Source organism: Nerophis lumbriciformis, linkage group LG16, assembly GCF_033978685.3.
Source record: "Nerophis lumbriciformis linkage group LG16, RoL_Nlum_v2.1, whole genome shotgun sequence".
Lineage (NCBI taxonomy): Eukaryota > Metazoa > Chordata > Actinopteri > Syngnathiformes > Syngnathidae > Nerophis > Nerophis lumbriciformis.
In genome coordinates, this window is record NC_084563.2 from 1775585 (window position 1) to 1797534 (window position 21950).

General features: G+C 39.8%; 1 protein-coding gene across 1 annotated transcript in view; it reads right to left on the bottom strand.

The window, feature by feature from the left end:
• Window positions 1-21950, bottom strand: part of slc36a1 (solute carrier family 36 member 1) — a 532187-nt gene that overhangs the window by 326653 nt on the left and 183584 nt on the right. The window lies entirely within an intron of this gene.

Below are 21950 nucleotides of genomic sequence, written 5' to 3' on the forward strand. Positions count from 1 at the left end.
CAAGTCAAGTATTTCATACATGCTAAAGTTGTTGATAAACAAGCAATTATTTTAATAATTAAATATGGTCATTTTAAATGAATTATTATGATAATTTAAAATCAATTATTTCAAATATGTTTATTTTAATGTATAATTCTATGGCTGGATGTAATAAGGAGTCAGAAAAAATACAAAGAAAAATACAATTAATTTTGATGTTTTTAGCAAAATATGGTAAAAAAAAAAGTTTATTTTTTTTAAATTAATAAATATATTTATTTTTAGGTAAGATAAACATAATAATACAATTTATCTCTAGTCTGGATGATTTAGTTCTTGTCACCCTGTTGTCCTCCCGTCATGAAAAAAGACTGTCCTCACTCAGGTCCGCATGGAGCTGGAGGGGGCGTGGCTTCCAGCTCCGGCTGAAAACCGGGAGATTTTCGGGAGAATATTTGTCCCGGGAGGTTTTCGGGAGAGGCGCTGAATTTCGGGAGTCTCCCGGAAAATTCGGGAGGGTTGGCAAGTATGGTTTTATGTTTGCTAGCAAAGTTCAAATGTCAATGCAAGTATCTGCCAATTTGTTTACAGTAGTCCAAGTTTTTCTATGCAACAGGAGCACTCGACATTTTTCAGGAATTTGCTGCAAAAATATTTGCCTCACAGGTTTTGAACTTTGAACCGGATTTGGCCCCGGGGCCGTCAGTTGAAAAGCCCTGATGTAGACGATGATGCATCAGTTATTTACAGCTTGACATTGAGAAAGATGGTCAAGTTTACAGAAGAAATGTACATTTTGACATCTTTTATGGGCTTCAACAGCCTTGAGACACATGATGACGCGTAGGCTCACATCCGGCTGTGGCAGCTCGAGAGAAGCCAAACTGATTCGGGGCAGCATCCAGAAGGGGTGGCCGTGCAGATGGGTGGAAAGGCTGCACAGATAAAACGAATCCTAAAAAGCTCCTGGCAGCTGAATAAAAACAGGCTTTAAAGGACGTCTGTCACAGCACGGTGTCCAAGCCCTTCTATCTGTCCCTGGCTTTGTTCACGACCCTGTCTCACCAGCACTTTCATCTCCTTCCCCGCTGCTCCCTTAGGTGTGTGTGCAATTACAACCGATGCAACGAGGAAAACATGAATGAATAAGATCTTTTTTTTTTTTAAACTTCAACCGTAGGTTTGATGTGTGACAGCATCTCTCATACATCTCTGCACCCTTCGCACAAGGCTTGGACTCAAAGAAATATCTGCAGAAATCCTGTCACTTTTGAAAATGTCATCGAGAGTCACTTGCTATATTCTGCCAATGTCTGATATCACTGGAATATAAACATGACACAGAGCACCTGTAATGCAACATTCTGATTAATTCCTATTGAGTAGCTTTATTTCACTTCCTTACTGATGTTATAGCTTCCTTTGATTCATTATAAACTGCCCTAAAGTTGTTACCATTGAGAATTCAACACGCAATACTTTAAGTTGTACTGTCATAGTGTTGTAACGATACCAATATTTTGGTACCGGTACCGGTACCAAAATTATTTCAATACTTTTCGGTACTTTTCTAAATAAAGGGCACCACAAAAAAATTGCATTATTTACTTTATTTTAACAAAAAATCTTAGGGTACATTAAACATATGTTTCTTATTGCAAGTTTGTCCTTAAATAAAATAGTGAACATACAAGACAACTTGTCTTTTAGTTGTAAGTAAACAAAAAAAGGCTCCTAATTAGTCTGCTGACATATGCAGTAACATATTGTATCATTTATCATTCTATTATTTTGTCAACATTATTAAGGACAAGTGGTAGAAAATGAATTATTAATCTACTTGTTCATTTACTGTTAATATCTGCTTACTTTCTCTTTTAACATGTTTGTAATAATCACTTATTCTTCTGTTGTTTGATACTTTACGTTAATTGTGGATGATACCACAAATTTGGGTATCAATCCGTTACCAAGTAGTTACAGGATCATACATTGGTCATATTCAAAGTCCTCACATGTCCAGGGACATATTTCCTGAGTTTATAAACATAATATAAATTTTTAAAAAACGAAATAAGATGTTGTGATGCCAAAAAATGTAAAAATAATCATAGCAGTATTGACTAGATACGCTCCTGTACTTGGTATCATTACAGTGGATGTTAGGTGTAGATCCACCAATGGCGTTTGTTTACATTTTGACACCGGTGAGTTACGGTGTGTAGTGAAACATGTTTAGCTATTCCTCGTCCTGCAGGGATGATACTTGTAAGAAACGTACTTTATTTGTCGCCATGGAGACCAGGATTAGTGATTTAGAAGTAGCTAAAACACTGCCAACGGCGGATCGACGTTAGCCGGTAGCTAGCTCGCCATGTCTTAAAGCACCTCTTCCTGAGGGCGTTTCAGTGTTATAACTTCACCTTTATCGTTAGTTCTTAAGCCAAAATGCGTCCGTTCTCCCTTTTCTGTCTACACATTGTGTCTGCTTGTAAGTACTCCCTGATTGTGTGCTACCGAACATGCTCGTCTGCTCGTAAACCAGCAATGACACGACGTGACTTTGACGCGGACACGGGGGGGTGCGGTGGGGTGCAGGACCGGTACGTTTCAGAGACGGTATAGTACCGAAAATGATTCATTAGTATCGCGGTACTACACTAATACCGGTATACCGTACAACCCTATACTGTCGTTATGCATACTTCAGCATACAATGTCGAGTGAGGGATGTTCAACTAAATAGTTGTGGGGGTACATTTCCAGAAAGCTAAGGACCGGGGGGGGATAATGATAATGAGAGATAATGAGCTATAGCCAGACACGCATCGCGCGACGTAGTGGTTGGGACCGCAGATTCCTTCATCACCAACAACAATGCAAATCATGCAGAGTTTGTGAGAGCCAACAACGATTACTTTGGAAAACATTTGGAAAAAATCGTATATTTTTGATCGTGAATTTAAGGAGGATGAGCTACAAGTTTGAGAAGCTCTGCTAAACAAATCCAGCTTTTATGAAACACGAAGCATCATGTAGCAGTATTGCTAAGTGTAAACAAGAAATACAAACTACAAACATAATAAATTGATAGCTTACTGTACGATGTCTTCTCTCACTGCGATGACGACTGATAGGATGTCCATATCTTCTTTAGATGAAGAATCAATCATGATGTACACAAAGTTAACAAGTAAAAGTCTCCCTGCAGACACCGTCTTCGGTTGTGTATGTTTGTCTCCATTTACGGGTATACATTGGATGTCACAGATGAACAACTTCTAGATTGATGGCTAAATCATCCTAATATCTAGATGAGAGGCATGATTTATAATCTAGAACAGGGGTGTCAAACGTACGGCCCACGGGCCACATCAGGCCCACGGACAGGTTTAATCCGGCCCGCGGCTTACAAGATGAGTTTGCGAAGTATAAAAATGAGCTGCAATTTTTTAATGAAATGAACTGCTGTTCTAAAAGTGTCCACTGGATGTCGCAATAGCAATTCAAGTGTAATTCACGTCACACATCACACTGTTCAAGATGATGTGTCAGCTGACTTTAAGCACCCTCTGGATTGGCTGCCACACTGTAAAAAAAAAGAAAGTTGAGAAAACGCAAATTTTCAAGGCAACATGATTAGTGCATCTGCCTCACAATACGAAGGTCCTGAGTAGTCTTGGGTTCAATCCCGGGCTCGGGATCTTTCTGTGTGGAGTTTGCATGTTCTCCCCGTGACTGCTTGGGTTCCCTCCGGGTACTCCGGCTTCCTCCCACTTCTAAAAACATGCACCTGGGGATAGGTTGATTGGCAACACTAAATTGGCCCTAGTGTGTGAATGTGAGTGTGAATGCTGTCTGTCTATCTGTGTTGGTCCTGCGATGAGGTGGCGACTTGTCCAGGGTGTACCCCGCCTTCCGCCCGATTGTAGCTGAGATAGGCTCCAGCGCCCCCCGCGACCCCAAAGGGAATAAGCGGTAGAAAATGGATGGATGGATGGATGATGCAACAAGATTTTTGCATTTTCTCAACTTTTGACTCCTGCTGTCCAGACACTGTTTTGGTACACTGTAAAAAAAAAATACGATTTGCAATTGTTGGACTAATTATAATTTTCAAGTTAGTCAGACTCAGAAATAAGGGTTCACTATGTTTAACTACCAAAACAGTGTCTGGCCAGCAGTAGTCAAAAGTTGAGAAAACGCAAAAATCTTGTTGCATCATGTTGCCTTGAAAATTTGCGTTTTCTGAACTTTTGTTTTTTACAGTGCACTACTCCGATCAGCGCAGGTGCAAGCAATCAGCTGCTCCTCTTGTGGCTGGCGGCAGACCAATGCTGTAGCGACGCACAATACCTTTTTTAATGTAAATTATCCACTCAACGAATAAAATAACGAAACAGTAAGATGCAAAGACTTAAATCAACATGACTATCATCTTTGTAGTTAGAGTTCCGTGCAACGCTCGTAATTGGTTAACGGCACAATGTGCACACTGAACTCCATTGTAAAAACGGGTGTTTCTATATTTGTTGTTTGTTCTATTTTTATTATATATTTTATATATTTTATGCTTAAATTAAATTGGTTAAGTCTGTAGTTATGCTAACTTTAATTTGGCTGTTATGATGTAATTTTTTTGACAATTGTTTTGATTATATTCTAATTGTAATATTTGAATGATGATAAATGAAAGCGTTGTGGCAGTTGTGCCGCGGTTTGTGGAAACGCTCGATTGCTTTTCCGAACACGTCTTTAATGGTGAACTGCCAACATGAGAAAGCGAAACAGGAAGTGCTTAAAGTTTAATGGTTTTGTAATTACGCTGAGACAAAGTCTAAATTCATTGCGTTCGTCATGGTCTTTTTTAAACTGCACCATTTTTCTCCTCAAAATTTTCAACTAACTTGAAGTGTTTTGCCAAGAGGATCGGTTGTAATATGTACATTTTAAGAATGTGCTTGTTCTATTTTTGGCCAGTGTAGACATAGCCTCAGAAACGTAGCGTCAGATTTACCGCCCGTCCGAGCAGGGCCGGCCCGTGGTATAGGCAAATGCTAAGGGCGCCGTCCATCAGGGGCCACCACGCCAGTGCCACAAATGTTGGAGAAAAAAAAAAGAAAAAAAAAAAAGTTTGTACTATTATTTCTAAATACAAAAAATAATCCCACTTTAATTAAAATGCAAAGTAAAGCCTATTTAATAGAAATATTATTTGTTACAACATTACGCCCCCCTCCCCTCGCACGGTGCGCCCCCTCCCTTCCCGTATCATGACTCTTTTTGGACGTCACCACATCAAAAAATCAACACAAGATGTCAAAACGGCCAAAACTGTCAGGTGCCCAGGGAAGAAAAAAGAGAAAAGAAGAGGAGGAGAAACGAGAAAGGACAGAGGTAGCAGGTAGGTAACGTTAGCCTACATGAAAGTATTTGTCTGTTACAGAATGTGATAGTAACCTGGCTTTTTAGCATTAAGCTAATGTTACATGATTCGGCAATTGCTAATTCTGTTTTAACGTCGGGTTAATATTGTGGAGGGGGCTAAATTGTTATGGAAAATAATAATGTAACGTTAGGTAATTACAGTACTCCCACCTTACATTCCTCAGGGACATTTGTATTAGATCTTTTAAGCAGGTGTTTTTTGTTTACATTGTTTTTGCCTTCTGGTTAGCTAATGTTTGCCCTGCAGGTAATAGTCACCTTTCCACCCCTTTATATATTAGGTATAGTTGTAAGTAAAAAAAAAAAGGTCAAAGACAAAGCTATTCGGTTTCTTGTGAGTATATACACTTCACTGCCGATGTGGGGGGGCGCCACCTAAAATCTTGCCTAGGGCGCCAGATTGGTTAGGGCCGGGCCTGCGTCCGAGCACCCACTGGCAGAAATCTAGATCGGCGCCTATGCGTGCAGGTATAGTAAAGCGTTCGCTGAATACAGACAATTAAACTAAGCTGAGTTTCTATGTATCTAAGAACTTCCTTTTACTATTTGGAGGTAGGGTCTGCGCTTTCCGAGTGCTTTTCTAGTGTGGAAAATGTTCTAGAAAAAGTAGCTTTCAAAAGCTCCTCCTGACACGCTGGTCACCTCCCCTGCTGCTCCGCCATGAACTAGTGAACTCCAGATGGAGAAGACTGGCTCACTTATTAAACATTTATCAGCTGAGTCTTGCTGCTGCGCCCTTGACCTTCAGTCCTGCGACTGCATGAGGAGAGCGAGCGTGTGGCAATTTGAGCGGGCAGGAAGTTGAATAACGACTTTGCCGGGTTTGCCACTTACCGGCGCTGGCAGGCTGTCAGCAGAGAGAAGGCAATATCATTTGTAGTAAATTACGGGCCTCATAAGTCAAGTTTGCAATGACGGCCCCCTCAGCTGTCACAAGGAGAACACGTCAACCATTACACTGCACTCCAACAGTCACACTTTGTGCTTTTGGGATGTTGGAACTGCAACAAAAAAAGAAGTCAATCTTTAGGAATTACAGTCCTCTGATTCTATAAGAGGACGCATTAAATAGAAACTGTGATGATTTTGATGTACAAAACCCAAAACCAGTGAAGTTGGCACGTTGTGTAAATGGTAAATACAAACAGAATACAATGATTTGCAAATCCTTTTCAACCTATATTCAATTGAATAGACTGCAAAGACAAGATACCCAATGTTCGAACTGGAAAATGTTGTTATTTTTTGCAAATATTAGCTCATTTGATGCCTGCCACATGTTTCAAAAAAGCTGGCACAAGTGGCATAAAAAGACTGAGAAAGTTGAGGAATGCTCATCAAACACTTATTTGGAACATCCCACAGGTGAACAGGCTAATTGGGAACAGGTGGGTGCCATGATTGGGTATAAAAGCAGCTTCCACGAAATGCTCAGTCACCACTTTGTGAACAAATGCGAGAGCAAATTGTCCAACAGTTTAAGAAAAACCTTTCTCAACCAGCTATTGCAAGGAATTTAGGGATTTCACTATGTACGGTCCGTAATATCATAAAAAGGTTCAGAGAATCTGGAGAAATCACTGCACGTAAGCGATGATATTCCGGACCTTGGATCCCTCAGGCGGTACAGCATCAAAAAGCGATATCAGTGTGTAAAGGATATCACCACATGGGCTCAGGAACACTTCAGAAAACCACTGTCAGTAACTACAGTTTGTCGCTACATCTGTAAGTGCAAGTTAAAACTCTACTATGCAAAGCCAAAGCCATTTATCAACAACACCCAGAAACGCCGCCGGCTTCACTGGGCCCGAGCTCATCTACGATGGACTGATGCAAAGTGGAATAGTATTCTGTGGTCTGACGAGTCCACATTTCATATTGTTTTTGGAAACTGTGGACTTTGTGTCCTCCGGAGCAAGGAGGAAAAGAATCATTCAGATTGTTATAGGCGCAAAGTTCAAAAGCCAGCATCTGGGATGGTATGGGGGTGTATTAGTGCCCAAGGCATGGGTAACTTACACATCTGTGAAGGCACCATTAATGGAAAAAGGTACATACAGGTTTTGGAGCAACATATGTTGCCATCCAAGCAACGTTATAATGGACGCCCCTGCTTATTTCAGCAAGACAATGCCAAGCCACGTGTTACAACAGCGTGGCTTCCTAGTAAAAGAGTGCGGGTACTAGACTGGCCTAACTGTAGTCCAGACCTGTCTCCCATTGAAAATGTGTGGCGCATTATGAAGCATAAAATACCACAATGGAGACCCCGGACTGTTGAACAACTTAAGCTGTACATCAAGCAAGAATGGGAAAGAATTCCACCTGAAAAGCTTCAAAAAATTGGTCTCCTCAGTTCCCAAACGTTTACTGAATATTGTTAAAAGGAAAGGCCATATAACACAGTGGTAAAAATGCCCCTGTGCCAACTTTTTTGCAATGTGTGGCTGCCATTAAATTCCAAGTTAATGATTATTTGCAAAAAATAATTTTGTTTCTCAGTTCTAACATTAAATATCTTGTCTTTGCAGTCTATTCACTTGAATATAAGTTGAAAAGGATTTGCAAGTAATTGTATTCTGTTTTTATTTACGATTTACACAACGTGCCAACTTTAATGATTTTGGGTTTTGTACATTTAAACCACATCCTTGTGGTCTAGAGAATATGTATTGGGTATGCTTTGGTCTAAATTTAGCCTTATAACCCGTTTTTTGTGTCTGTGTGCAAAATGTTTGGAGGCGTTCCCAGATTTCACCGAAGGGTTCCCTGAGGTGCAGTCAGGGGCGCCGCTAGGGATTTTGGGCCCCATGAAAAGAATCTTTACAGGGCCCCCAACACAGTGTCATTATTTTTTCTGTATTATAATTTCATCATCATTAGGGGCCTCTCTGGGCCCCCCTCCATCATGGGCCCCTAGAATCCGTCTCCTTTACCCCCCCTTTTCGGCGCCCCTGGGTGCAGTCATTGGTGTAGAGCAGGTGTCTGCAACCCGCAGCCCTGGAGGTCACATGCGGCTCTTCTGCCTGCTTGTTGTGGCTCCTCAGATTTTTTTAAACCCCGAGTTCTATCATTTCCGACTGTCTTTGAGGCCGTGAATGCACACAGGCTAAGTTCTGAGGCACAAGGAAGGCTAGTAAATGAGGCTGGAAGCCAGTGTGTTCAGTTCAGCTTCTTAAGTGTGCAACCCTTTGGGTAAGCTAACCATAAATACTTGGCAAAAAATAACAGAAAACAAGAAAAAGAGTTTCATTTGACAAGAGTTTCCTGTAAAATTAAAAATTAAAAACATGAACTCTTTCATAATTTGGGGACGGCGTGGCGAAGTTGGTAGAGTGGCCGTGCCAGCAATCGGAGGGTTGCTGGTTACTGGGGTTCAATCCCCACCTTCTACCATCCTAGTCACGTCCGTTGTGTCCTTGGGCAAGACACTTTACCCTTGCTCCTGATGGGTGCTGGTTAGCGCCTTGCATGGCAGCTCCCGCCATCAGTGTGTGAATGTGTGTGTGAATGGGTGAATGTGGAAATACTGTCAAAGCGCTTTGAGTACCTTGAAGGTAGAAAAGCGCTATACAAGTATAACCCATTTATCATTTAATTTATAAGCTGTGTTACATTTTGCAGCTCTATACTATTTAGCTAATGCTAACAACGCCATATTGATTACTTTACGATAGTACATACAAATATGAATGAAAACCCTCCTGCAGACATCCCACATGGGACAGCTTAGTAAATAATGAACAATTTTAGTCATAATGTAAAATGCAGGGGTCAAAGTGTAGGAAAAAAAGTTGCGTATAGTATTGAGGAATTACGTTAACAAGTATATAAAGGCATTGTATCAACTACAGAAAAGAGCTATAATGATTATTCATAAAGCAGACTATCTAGAATACACTAACATATTATTTATTAATTCTGGTTTATTGAAACTACAGGAGATAGTTAAGTTACAGACATTATGTGTTATGTTTAAGGCTAAAAGTAAAACATTACCAGCAAATTTACCAAAAAATGTTTGTCATCACTTCTGAGAATGAAGAGCATAGAAGAAAAGGTCGTTTCAAACATACTAATAATAACAGAATAAATGAACAAATTTAAAAAATGGTTTGACAAAAACAGACTATCTGTGAATCTCAGTAAAACTAAAATAATGCTATTTGGTAACAGTAGAAAAGAGCATCATACACGAATACAAAAAGACGGAATAGACATTGAAAGGGTAAAAGAAACCAGATTTTTGGGAGTATTAATAGATGATAAAATGAACTGGAAATCTCATATACAAAACATACAACATAAGGTGGCAAAAAACATTTCAATAATGAATACAGCAAAATACGATGAGGTGGCGACTTGTCCAGGGTGTACTCCACCTTCCGCCCGATTGTAGCTGAGATAGGCTCCAGCGACCCCCCGCCACCCCAAAAGGGACAAGCGGTAGAAAATGGATAGATGGATGGACGTCCTGGGCCAAAAATCTCTTCATATTCTCTACTGCTCGCTAGTGTTACCATATCTGAGTTATTGTGCAGAAATATGGGGAAATAACTACAAATGTGCGCTTCATTCGTGTTACAAAAAAGATCAATTAGACTGATACATAATGTTGGATATAGAGAACATACAAACCCTTTATTTATTGAGTCAAAAATATTAAAGTTCGATGATTTGGTAAAATTGCAAACAGCTAAAATGATGTACAAAGCAAACTATAACCTGCTACCAAATAATGTACAACAATTCTTCTCAACTAAAGAGGAGAAATATAACCTTAGAGGAAAATCTAATTTAAAACATTTGTATGCATGTACAACACTTAGAACCTTTAGCATATCAGTATGTGGAATTAAATTATGGAATGGATTAAGCAAAGAAGTTAAACATTGTACTGATATGATCCAGTTGAAGAGGTTGTTCAAATCAATAGTGCTTACAAAGTACAAAGAAGAAGAATTATGAGAAATACTTTCAACCTTATTGAAAATAAGATATTCTTCATCTCAGTATGTTAATAATGACTGACTTAATTAATGACATACTACAAAACTGTTGTATTACTCATTCACGGATGTCATTTTACTATAAAAAGGTCAGTAAATGAATGTATATATTTGTAAACGCTCTGAAGTGGGAAAGGGGTAGGATTAAATAAGCTTTGCTTTTCCTACTCCTTTTCGGACATGATGTAAAGAGAAAGGATATGAAATTGTGTGATGTATTATGCTGTAATGTGTTCATGTTCGAAATAAAACTAAAAGGAAGAAAGAAAGAACACCAGTATTCAAGGACAACTTTAAAACAAATGTGTATATCAGTGGTGGGGGTTTTACTATAAAATTCTCTTTACAATGAGATAAAAGATTGTAGAAATACATTCCAATTGAAAAAAATATATAAAGACAGAACAATAAGATCATATGGACAGCCGTAAGTGTCTACATTTTGCTTTATATGTATTATTTTACTTATTTTTTGTCTGGTTTTGTATTTGTTTTGTATCATCCTGTGAGGTGTATATTACTTTTTTGTTCGGTTTGTACTTCAAGAAGTTTTGCACTTGTTGGATGTATTTGGATGTATTTGTTTGGTTTGTATGCTTGTGAATCTGGGCTATCCATTAAGTAAGACTACTTATTATGTTGAAGGTGGCAGGAAATCTAAGATTTTCTTCATCCTGTTCCTTCTCAAGCATAAGTGTGTAAATGCGTTTAGTTGCTAAAGTTTAATTGTCTATTGATCAAAAATGCACATCGATGAAGGAGATAAATACAAAATGAATGAATGAATGAATAGTATTGCTAGTTTTAGTAGTGTGAAAGTTACCACGTTAACACGTGCGATTGATCACAGTGCAGTGAAGTGGAAGTGTGTGCAAAATGGCTCTTTTGATTATAAAGTTTGCATAAGCAGAATACAAATGCAACATGTCTTCATTCAGCCACGTCCTTGATTGGCGAGGTCAGTGGAAGTAACATGTGCTTGTTTGGCGGCTGCCTGTCCAGCGTAAAAAAAACCACAATCGCGGCCCGAGGCGAGGCGCGCCATGCGGTCACGCTCCAGTTAGTTCCTTAGTTCACCAGAGGTCGAGTGTTCCAAAACTGTAAAACAGATGCGTGGACGTCCGTGCATCCATGATGGTCACCTGCACGGCGGTGGTTTACCGAGCAACACTATGCACCGCAAATTGCCGTGAATTCATCGCCGCACAAAGGAATGCTTTGCTGTGACCCTCTGTGCGATACTGCGAGTCAATTTCGCCTCCCGGTTGCCTGGCCCAGACTGGATCGAGATCACTGCTTCAGTATTCTCAGAGGAAGCGACCTCGATACATCCAAAAACCCTGTTCGTATATGTGCACGTCGGCAGCTCTGCAAGACTGTAAGTGTAGCAGTCATCTGCTAAAATGAGACTGCATTGTTTTCTGCTGGTGTAAATTTGAGGGGGAAGAATGCCATGGCATGCAGGCAGTATCTGAATGACATGAAACAAATACATATACACTATTGTGGAGGGGGTGTGGCCTACGGGCCTGCAGTGAAGCAGGGTGTGCCAGGACCGGCCTCGAAGTCAGTGACAGGTGCGTAGATCATACTTGCCAACACTCCCGGATTTTCCGGGAGACTCCCGAAATTCAGCGCCTCTCCCGAAAACCTCCCGGGACAAATTTCTCCCGAAAATCTCCCGAAATTCAGGCGGAGCTCGAGGCCACACCCCCTCCAGCTCCATGCGGATCTGAGTCCGCTTTCCCACAATATAAACAGCGTGCCTGCCCAATGACAGTATAACTGTAGAATGATCGAGGGCGAGTTCTTGGTTTCTTATGTGGGTTTATTGTTAGGCAGTTTCATTAACGTCCTCCCAGCGCGGTAACAACACACAACAACAGCAGTCACGTTTTCGTCTACCGTAAAGCAGTTCGTCTGCCGTAAACAGCAATGTTGTGACATTCTTAAACAGGACAATACTGCCATCTACTGTACATGCATATGTGACAATAACATTTAGGGCTTTTAGAGAGTGCAGTGCACAACTGCGCACACAACAAGGAGACGAAGCAGAAGAACGAGGAAGATACAGCCATGGCGACGCCGACAATGAGTAAGATGAAGAAATACGCTTGTAAGTTCCAAATCGCAGCTGCGATTGGACCTGGATAGCCTCCGGGAAGAAGTAGTGGAGTACCAAGTGCTTGGCAGTGAAGATCTTCCTCAGGAAGCAAAGATTGACCGATTTTGGGCCATGCTAGGGAGAGATGGAAGATTCCAGACTCTAGTGTATTTGATGAAAGGACTTTTGTGCGTGCCACACAGCAATGCATCATCAGAGAGGGTGTTCAGCATGGCTAGAAAAATAGAGACAGAGAATAGAACAAGGATGGACAATTCAACCCTTAACTGAACAATGAGTAGATGAGTGTTATGTGTTTGTATATGTGTAAATAAATGAACACTGAAATTCAAGTATTTCTTTTATTTATATATATATATATATATATGTATATATATATATATATATATATATATATATAATAAAATAAATATATATATATACAGCTAGAATTCACTGAAAGTCAAGTATTTCTTATATATATATATATATATATATATATATATATATATATAAGAAATACTTGACTTTCAGTGAATTCTAGCTGTATATATATATATATATAATAAAATAAATATATATATATATATATATAGCTAGAATTCACTGAAAGTCAAGTATTTCTTATATATATATATATATATATATATATATATATATATATATATATATATGTATATATATATATATATATATATATATATATATATATATATATATATATATATATATATAAATATGAAATACTTGACTTGGTGAATTCTAGCTGTAAATATACTCTTCCCCTCTTAACCACACCCCCAACCGCGCCCCCCGCCCAACCCCCGACCACGCCCCCCACCTCCCGAAATCGGAGGTCTCAAGGTTGGCAAGTTTGTCGTAGATGGCCCACCTAAGCCTTGTTATCTAATCACCTGTCACTCTGTATAAGCAGCAAACCGGGAGGAGAGAGGTTGTTGGAGCTGGAGCAAGAGCGCGAGCGAGAGCGAGAGACCAACAGACTACTGCTGAAAAGCAACCTGAGAACATTGTTGGATAAATAAAACTGTATTTTAAACCATGAAACGGGCTCGCCTGGAGATGCTTGGTGGTCAAAAGGACCCACTGGAAGAGAGCTTCCACAACTATATTGCCAAAAGTATTTGGCCACCCATCCAAATGATCAGAATCAGGTGTCCTAATCACTTGGCCTGGCCGCAGGTGTATAAAATCAAGCACTCAGGCATGGAGACTGTTTCTGCAAACATTTGTGAAAGAATGGGCCGCGCTCATGAACTCAGTGATTTCCAGCGTGGAACTGTAATAGGTTGCCAACAAATTCAGTTGTGAAATGTCCTCGCTCCTAAATATTCTGGGTTTGGAGGTTGCCAGGAGAACGCTACATTTCGGACTGCATTGTGCCGAATGTGAAATTCGGTGGAGGAAGAATTATGTAATGGGGTTGTTTTTCGGGAGTTGGGCTTGGCCCCTTAGTTCCAGTGAAAGGAACTTTGAATGCTCCAGGATACCAAAACATGTTGGACAATTCCATGCTCCCAACCTTGTGGGAACAGTTTGGAGCAGGCCCTTTCCTCTTCCAACATGACTGTGCACCAGTGCACAAAGCAATGTCAATAAAGACATGGATAACAGAGTCTGGTGTGGATGAACTTGACTGGCCTGCACACTGAACCCGATAGAACACCTTTGGGATGAATTAGAATGGAGCCTCAGATGATATTGGGGACTTCTTTGTCCTTCGTAGTACATTTTTCCTCCATTTCTGGCCATAACTTTGGTTATGTTACCTTCAATGGAATGTTTCATTTTCCAACAAGGTTTTTTTTGTATGTTTAATTTCAATATTGTCATTTCAAATACTTTTGTATATCAACGATACATTGGGGAATCATTTCAGCCCAATAGAGTAGCTCAAGGACAAAAATGTTCTAAGTTAAAGTAAAAGTTAACACTGATAGTCACACACACACTAGGTGTGGTGAAATTACCCTCTGCATTTGACCCATCTCCTTGTTACACCCCCTGGGGGGTGAGGGGAGCAGTGAGCAGCAGCGGTGGCCGCGCTCTGGAATCGTTTGGGAGTTAAAAGGGTACAAAAAGATTTTGGATTCATTTTTTTCATTTTTTTTCCTTAATTAGCTTTGGTCTTAGATAAAAACAGCAAACATGTCATGTTTTTTTTATTTTCATTTTATCTAATTAAGGGCCAAGCGGTTGAAAATGGATGGATGGATAAAGTTAAAGTACCACTGATAGTCACACACACACTAGGTGTGGTGAAATTACCCTTGTTATTGAAATTACCTATCCCCTTGTTGCACCCCCTGGGAGGTGAGGGGAGCAGTGAGCAGCAGCGGTGGCCGCGCTCAGGAATCATTTTGGTGATTTAACCCCCAATTCCAACCCTTGATGCTAAATGCCAAGCAGGGAGGTAATGGGTCCCATTTTTATAGTCTTTGGTATGACTTGGCCGGAGTTTGAACTCACGACCTACCAATCTCAGGGCAGACACTCTAACTACAAGGCCACTGAGCAGGCTAAATTATGTTAGTTTTTGTATTTTGAAAGATTTGCATGAAATTAGTTGTCCTCCATGCAACAAATGTTAGAGGGCTGAGGTACTGGTGTAAAAATCAAGCCTAAATTGGGTTGAGTTTTTTCTTGCCCTGATATGGGATCTGAGCCGAGGATGTCAATGTGGCTTGTGCAGCCCTTTAAGACATTTATGATTAAGGGCTATATAAGTAAGCTTTGATTTATTGATTATTTGATTGATAAATATACATCAAATTAATGATGCATTGATATCATTTTTGTATAGGGTCAGACTACAAAATTCATAGCAGCGTAGTATTACGCTGACAAAAAAGTCCCCCTTGACTACCATTACAATTACAATTTTCACTGTACAGTCATTACATAATAGAATCATGCATTTTCTAATTTCAGGGTTTCATTTTGGATTAAAAAAAAAAGAGTACATTTTGTCATACGTACTCTTTGGAATTAAATGGGACAATTTTTTGTGATTCCCACAGGGCTTTGACGCTGTGGTTGCTTCTAATATCCATCCATCCATTTTCTACCGCTTGTCCCTTTTGGGGTTGCGGGGGGTGCTGGAGCCTATCTCAGATGCTTCTAATATGACTAAATTAATAAATAAAATACAAATAATAGATTGAAAAAAATCATATACAACATAATACAAAAATATAGTGTAATATTACTGGAATGCAGGCTTAAACAATTGTGTTTTCAACCTGCATGACGCTTTGGAAATGCAATGGAAAGCAAAACAAATGATTAGGACTGTGAACAAAGTTCCTTCTGTCGTGTTTTTGTAGCAAGCAAACCTTGTGTGCTCATGCACCTGTGAAGCATGTGGCAATGCAAATTGTGAGTGTGTGTGTGCATGCGTGTGTAATGGAGGAAGGTGGCTCAGTCCTTCCAGCAACCTTTGCAGAAGTTTTGGTGGTTTGTGCATGCTAATTTGTTGCGTCTAACAAAAACACATGTTTGCTTGGTCAGAATAAACACATTTTTGCAGCTTGCTGGAACCTGCAGGCTGTGTGAATATTTGCAAATTGCAACAACATGTTTCTCTGCATATTAATCGCTGTAAGGGCATTCAAAAGGTTAAAACATGACAAACTCTGTAAATTTTTGCTGAATGTTTCAAGGGTCCATTGCTTTATTTGGACTCATATTGAGCTAGCAAAACTAGAAAAATGCTGTAAAAAGTAAAAAACTAAGTAGCAATTAGCACTGACGTGCTGACTGAATGGAGGTGCTGCCGGGCACAAAATGGTTGTGCTGCAAGACACACAATGAGTGGATGAAACCCTTGTACGCTGAGACAAGGTTTGTACAGCAAAGCATCTTTTTATTTGGTCTGTGCTTCTTCAAACAAGATTGAGCTAATGGAGACGAAGAGATGGAGAAGCTGTTAAAGGAATCAAAAGAAAAAAGGAGTCGTTGTCAGCGGCTTATATACAGCTCAATTTTTGTTTCATCTGACCACAGAACATTCCTCCAGAAGGTCTTATCTTTGTCCATGTGATCTCAGATGAAACAAAAATTGAGCTGTTTGGCCACAATACCCAGCAATATGTTTGGAGGAGAAAAGGTGAGGGCTTTAATCCCAGGAACACCATGTCTGCCATCAAGCATGGTGGTGGTAGTGTTATGCTCTGGGCCTGTTTTGCTGCCAATGGAACTGGTGCTTTACAGAAAGTAAATGGGACAATGAAAAAGGAGGATTACCTCCAAATTCTTCATGACAACCTAATCATCATCCCGGAGGTTGGGTCTTGGGTGCAGTTGGGTGTTCCAACAGGACAATGACCCCAAACACACATCACAAGTGGTAAAGGAATGGCTAAATCAGGCTAGAATTAAGGTTTTAGAATGGCCTTCCCCAAGTCCTGACAATGCTGAAGAAACAAGTCCATGTCAGAAAACAAACACATTTTGCTGAACTGCACAAATTTTGTCAAGAGTGGTCAAAAATTCAACCAGAAGCTTGTGGATGGCTACCAAAAGCACCTTATTGCAGTGAAACTTGCCAAGGGACATATGTCACCAAATATTAACATTGCTGTATGTATACTTTTGACCCAGCAGATTTGGTCACATTTTCAGTAGACCCATAATAAATTCATAAAAGAACCACACTTCATGAATGTTTTTGTGACCAACAAGTATGTGCTCCAATCACTCTATCACAAAAAAATAAGAGTTGTAGAAGTTATTGGAAACTCAAGACAGCCATGACATTATGTTCTTTACAAGTGTATGTTACAATTTTCCGGGGATAGCTTCCCCCTGTAGCTTAGCTACATTAATGGAGAATAACATATAGATTGCATTGTAATGTATTATTGTACAGATATATGAATACATATTACCAAGTTGTCAATAGCAATGTAATTCAGAGGCAACACGAGGAAATATCTTATCCCCGCTGAAAAAATTGCAGTAATGCACAAATGACATGGTCCACAGGGAGTTGTATTATTCAGATGCTCTGCAGGCAGGAAGGCCAAAAGTAAGCGTGCACATTTATTTGTCTGTAAATTTGATATTTATTATATGACAGGGTGGTAAAATCTTAGCACAGTCCTGTTACCTCAATTACTTTCTGGATGTTTATTTTAAAAGTAAAATATTGTTACATAATGTGCTTATAGTGTCAACAGGCTGTTAGCACAAAAGCCATGTGTGGCTATATTCCATGTCTTTGCTGATCCGTGCCAAATACTCACTCCTGTTACTCAAGTGAGTCATCTTGTACAAAAATACAATAATACATGAGATGGACTAACATGGCAGTGACTAACAGTTCATGTTATTATTGCATACATGGGTCACTGTTTGGTGACGGATGTTATCGGTATGCTCACAAAAGAAGTGTTTCAGTGATCCTACATTTTTGTAGTCCACATATTCTGAGCCAGGTGACTGCATTTGACACTTGTTAGATGATGCAAATGATCCAGTGTGTGTCAACGGGGTGATTAAATGTCACATTTCTGGCTTTTTATTCTCTTCGAAACGCACCAATGACAGACCCACAGTGCCCCCCGTAGGTTTAATTTAAGAAGACAACCACAGTCAGGAGCGCAGGCGCGGCCTGCAGTTTATTTTGTTCCGTTTACAACCGGAAGTGACCATATTTGGATGCGACCGTTAAAGCCATGACACCTTTGCTTATATGAAATCCTACCCTCTCATATACGGTCTGTTTTCAAGTCATTGTTAAATGAAATGTGCTGATGCCTGTTAGGCACAATAAAAACAACACATCAAAAACATTTAGCCAATTATCATATTTATTTTCTCACAGCTCGATCCCGTACAGAAAAAAGCCAAAACAAGCAAGTTACAGAATATGTGTGACATTATAGAAAGTGAACGAAAGACAAATGTTTTTTTTCCCCCAAAAAATACACAAATGTATAATAAGATGGCGAATGTGGGCACACATTAAAACAAAAAGGTGCTTTAACTAACAATGGGTTTCATTTATTATTCAATTACAAACGTAATAGGTCAAATGGTTAATAATAAGGATTAACCGTTGCATAATTGTTTACATAAAACAATGTTGGAAAAGGGTTGTTTTCCTTCTGTAACCTCTGGAATTAAATTGCATGCAAATAACAAAACAAAGTTTTCATTACATACTTAGGCATAACGAATTAAATCACAGCGCCTAAACCCACGGTCATGATTGTTAGTAAAAATAGTTACAAAGTTCAGCTTTCAGAAAAAGATCATGTTCCCAAACCAATCATTTTTTAAGACAGTGTGGCAAAATCAAGATCAGTATTCTATATTGGATTCACATTCAACACTGATGTCTGAATGAATGCGTTAAGGCAGTGGGTTTAGGTGGGAGGCATGCATGCTCTAGGAAATGTACAGCAGCTTGAGAAAAAGAAAGAAAAATATACCATTTTGTTAAAATATGCTGGGCTAACGATGGTTTTGTTTGAAAGGAAACAGCAGCTGGGTCGACCAGAAAAGGCAGCAGACAATACCTCAAGGGAGTAATCTCTTTGTTAAGATAACAATAGCATATTCCTTTCATATTTTTAGTGAATTTCATTTTTTCCCCTATGTTTTGCAACCAACAAATGGATATTATGAAGTTCGACAAGAGATGCACGTGCATTTGTGACTTCATGTTTGAAACATTTTTGTATTTTCTTCTATTAGCCACAACAGTACTCAAAATGCAATCTATAAATGTAAACATGGCCACTGCGGATTGGGCATGTGCATAAAATGTGATGAACTTTAAATTAATTATAGAACTGATTACCAGCTGACTTGGGTGAGGCAACAAATTCTTGGCTTCCATACACATGGCCCCCCATCCCACCCGAAACCCATTGTCGCCCCATACACACACACTTGGCATACAAGCACTAAAAAACAATTACATGGATTCGGTTGAAACCAGCTTTTTAAAACACATGTAAAAAAAAACATAGTTATGTTTTTGATTTTTAAAGATGTGATTAACATAACATGTGATTAACTGAACTTTATAAAATGCACACCCCCAGGTGTCCTGGGGATTTTAAAGCGCTGCTACCCCCAGCCCACATCTCAGGAGGGTACCAAGTCATGCTCTGGAAATCCCAAAGTCAAACACCAATTGCCTCAACAAGAGCTCTGATATTACAATATGGAAAGCCCTTACCCCTGTGGTTGTCTCCAACAACCACATTACATCAAGCAGTATGCATGCCTTTAAGAAGAGGCTGAACAAACACTTCAGTTTGTGACTGTAATCTCTAAAAGCTCAATGACTTTTTAATCATCAAACATAAATGATAAATGGGTTATACTTGTATAGCGCTTTTCTACCTTCAAGGTACTCAAAGCGCTTTGACAGTATTACCACATTCACCCATTCACACACACATTCACACACTGATGGCGGGAGCTGCCATGCAAGGCGCTAACCAGCAGCCATCAGGAGCAAGGGGTGAAGTGTCTTGCCCAAGGACACAACGGACGTGACTAGGATGGTAGAAGGTGGGGATTGAACCCCAGTAACCAGCAACACTCCGATTGCTGACACGACCACTCTACCAACTTCGCCACACTGTATAGTTCATATATAACCCTGAGAAGCTGCAGATCAGTGAAAGGTTCTTGGAATGTATTTTCTTAAATCTGTATCAGGGTGATAGAAAAAAAATCCCGTATTTTTTTTTAAAGGTGCCAAATCTGTGTTATATGTGTTTTATGTTGCACGATTGCACCAAGAAAAATTTCTAGTTTGTGAACCCGTTCTCAAACAATGGCAATACAAACTATTCTGATTCTGATATGTAATAATTTCATGTTGAGTCATCATTAAGTGGCCCTGATATGTCAAAAGGCATTAATAAATCATCCATCCACCCATCCATTTTCTACTGCTCGTCCCTTTCGGGGTCGCGGGGGGTGCTGGAGTCTATCTCAGTTGCATTCGGGTGGAATGCGGGGTACACCCTGGACAAGTCGCCACCTCACCGCAGGGCCAACATAGATAGACAGACAACATCCACACTCACATTCACACACTAGGGCCAATTTAGTGTTTCCAATCAACCTATCCCCAGACGCATGTCTTTGGAGGTGGGAGGAAGCCGGAATCATGTTATTTTCAAATACCTCTATAACTGATTATAGTAGTTCAGCCGGGATATGCTCATTTCAAAATAAGACTTACAGCCCCGAAATATTGTTAATGTTTTAATTTCGATGCACCGCCCTCCACCGTTTGACCAATTAGAAAGTCTGTGAGTGTGTCACATCCAGGTTGCCAGTTAAGCACCGCCACCTTCGTCTGTCTACTGCCACTGGTAAAGTTACTAAACATGTCAGACTATAGTAAATCTAAAAGGCGTCGTTACGATTCTCAACTCATTCATGACAAAGCCAGGAACAAAACGAGGATTTATATCGGGAATGCCTTTGAAAGATGAAGACGATTGAAGACTGATGCCAAACTTGCTCATTTCCTCCTTGATAGGTAAGTAAGGCCTTTTCGTTTTCTTATTACTTGTATTAAATGGAAATGGCCATTTCGTATGTAAACTATATTGTCCAATACAGTCTATGATCTTTTCTATCAAAGCTAGTATGTTCATGCAACGAAAGCTTAGCATGCTAGCCCAGTCAATGACACATCGACATACAGGTTAACGGGCATATATTGCCCCTGTTAGCCTGTATGTTGATGTGTCATGCAACTGAAAGGGCAAAATATATTTTCGACAAATAAAACCTACGTGGATATGGGTAGTGTCAGTGCCTATTTCGTTCTCAATATGCTGATACGCCGAGGAAATGGGTTCCAACATTAGCATGGCTGTCATCACGGCAATGTGAAACGTATGGAGATGTCAAGCCAAATTTCTTCCCCCTACAAAAACCTTCCCCCCCATTTACTTCCGGGGTCATTTCCTTATACGTCATTTCCTCTTACTTACGTAATTTCCTCTTACGTCATTGACAGCGATCGATAGAATCCAAATCTCCTGAAAATGGTGGTGTCACTGAATGACATTTGTCTTTATCTTTCCCAGGGGACTTATGACAAACACCAGCAGGCTTCGAAAAATTCCAGGCGGAGTGTTAGGGAAAATTTCAGGCGGAGTGTTAGGGCCGCTGCTGGGAACTTCTGTCTTCGTGGTAACGTGCAAAAAATATTAATTAATATATAATACTGTTAAATGTCTGTACTTTAACTCAAGTTAATTTGTCCGATTAATACAGACGTTTTGTTTTTTTAACGCTATATTATAAAAAACATTTAAAAAAAAAAAAAAAAAAGTATCCTTCCAGCGACGGGCAGTCAAAGCTGAAGTGTTCTTCGATCGCTGTCAATGACGTAAGAG